Source organism: Theropithecus gelada, chromosome 3 (assembly GCF_003255815.1).
Source record: "Theropithecus gelada isolate Dixy chromosome 3, Tgel_1.0, whole genome shotgun sequence".
Lineage (NCBI taxonomy): Eukaryota > Metazoa > Chordata > Mammalia > Primates > Cercopithecidae > Theropithecus > Theropithecus gelada.
This window is the reverse complement of record NC_037670.1, coordinates 99528249-99530499: the sequence shown is the minus strand read 5'-3', so window position 1 is coordinate 99530499 and position 2251 is coordinate 99528249. Positions and strand designations below refer to the sequence as shown.

Sequence of the window (2251 nt, the reverse complement as noted above, 5' to 3'; positions counted from 1 at the left end):
GAATTAATTTTTAAAATCTTTCTAGCATTACATTGAAAAGTAACATCTGTCATAGAACTCTAACTGGTGAAAACTCAGTTGGTGATTTTTAGTGATCAGCTTGAGAATACATTATGCACTATTACAATTGCTTGACACATAGTAGTCACTCAGATGTATTGGTATATGTGTTTGTGTATTTGTTTGATTGCTTTTAAATAAATAAATGCTATTTTTCATCCTCGGGCACAATTCCTTTTCTTTCAACTACCGCTATCTGGTATTGCAATCAGTGTTCCTCTCTCTCTGTGATCAATACAGAAGATTTATGGATCTTTGAGCAGTTTTTCAAATTAGCTCATGTTGAGGAGTAGGATAAGGTCTCCAGAGTTGTTGAGACATGAAAAAAGATGAATGTGTGGCAAGTAAAGAAGTAAATTATATGGTTTGACTGTGTCCCCACTCAAAGCTCATCTTGAATTGTAACTTCCACAATTCCCACATGTCATGGGAGAAACCTGGTGGGAGATGATTGAATTATGGGGGCAGGTCTTTCTTGCGTTGTTCTTGTGATAGTGAGTCTCATGAGATCTGATGGTTTTAAAAACAGAAGTTTTGATTTTTTTTTTTCTTGTAAATTTGTTTAAGTTCCTTGTAGATTCTGAATATTAGATCTTTGTCAGATGGATAGATTGCAAAAATTTTCTTCCATTCTGTAGGTTGCCTCTTGACTCTGATGATAGTTTAATTGGATGAGCTGAAGCTCTTTAGTTTAATTAGATCCCATTTGTCAATTTTGTCTTTTGTTGTAATTGCTTTTGGTATTTTGGTCATGAAGTCTTTGCCCATGCCTGTGCCCTGAATGGTATTGCCCAGGTTTTCTTCTAGGATTTTTATAGTTTTAGGTTTTCTGTTTAAGTCTTTAATCCATCTTGAGTTAATTTTTGTATAAGGTGTAAAGAAGGAGTCCAGTTTGAGTTTTCTGCATATGGCTGGCCACTTTTCCCAGCACCATTTATTAAACAGGGAATCCTTTCCCCGTTGCTTATTTTTGTCAGGATTGTTGAAGATCAGATGGTTGTAGATGTGTGGCATTATTTCTGAGGCCTCTGTTCCATTGGTGTATATTTCTGTTTTGGTACCAGTACCATGCTGTTTTGGTTACTATAGCACTGTAGTACAGATTGAAGTCAGGTAGCATGATACCTCCAGCTTTGTCCTTTTTGCTTAGATTGTCTTGGCTATACGGGTTCTTTTTGGGTTACATATGAAATTTAAAGTAGTCATGATTCTCTCTTTCTCTTCGCCATCTCTTCTCTTGAATCCGTCGCCATGAAGGTGGAGCTGTGCAGTTTTAGCGGGTACAAGATCTACCCTGGACACGGGAGGCGCTACGCCAGGACCGACGGGAAGGTTTTCCAGTTTCTTAATGCAAAATGCGAGTCGGCGTTCCTTTCCAAGAGGAATCCTCGGCAGATAAACTGGACTGTCCTCTACAGAAGGAAGCACAAAAAGGGTCAGTCGGAGGAAATTCAAAAGAAAAGAACCCGCCGAGCAGTCAAATTCCAGAGGGCCATTACTGGTGCATCTCTTGCTGATATAATGGCCAAGAGGAATCAGAAACCTGAAGTTAGAAAGGCTCAATGAGAACAAGCTATCAGGGCTGCTAAGGAAGCAAAAAAGGCGAAGCAAGCATCTAAAAAGACTGCAATGGCTGCTGCTAAGTCACCTACAAAGGCAGCACCTAAGCAAAAGATTGTGAAGCCTGTGAAAGTTTCAGCTCGCCGAGTTGGTGGAAAACGCTAAACTGGCAGATTCGATTTTTAAATACAGATTGGATTATAACTCTAAAAAAAAAAAGAAAAAGAAAGAAAAAAGAAATTTAAAGTAGTTTTTTCTAGTTCAGAAAGTGGGCGAAGGATATGAACAGATAGTTCTCAAAAGAAGACATTTATGTGCCAACAAACATGAAAAAAAGTTTATAATTTGGTCATTAGAGAAATGCAAATCAAAACCACAATGAGATACCATCTCACACTAGTTAGAATGGCAGTCATTAAAAAGTCTGGAAACAGCAGATGCTGGAGAGGATGTGGAGAAATAGAAATGCTTTTACACTGTTAGTGGGAGTGTAAATTAGTTCAACCATTATGGAAGATAGTGTGGCAATTCCTCGAGGATCTAGAACCAGAAATACCATTTGACTCAGCAATCCCATTACTGGGTATATACCTAAAGGATTATAAATCATTCTACTATAAAGATACATGGG

The 2251-nt window shown here is 38.0% G+C and overlaps 1 pseudogene across 1 annotated transcript; it reads left to right on the top strand.

Annotated features, from left to right (window-relative positions):
• The first annotated feature begins 1304 nt into the window (after positions 1 to 1304).
• Positions 1305 to 1839, top strand: LOC112620646 (annotated as a pseudogene). The gene has a single exon (XR_003118560.1). The product of XR_003118560.1 is annotated as a 60S ribosomal protein L24 pseudogene (transcript).
• The last annotated feature ends 412 nt before the right edge of the window (positions 1840 to 2251 follow it).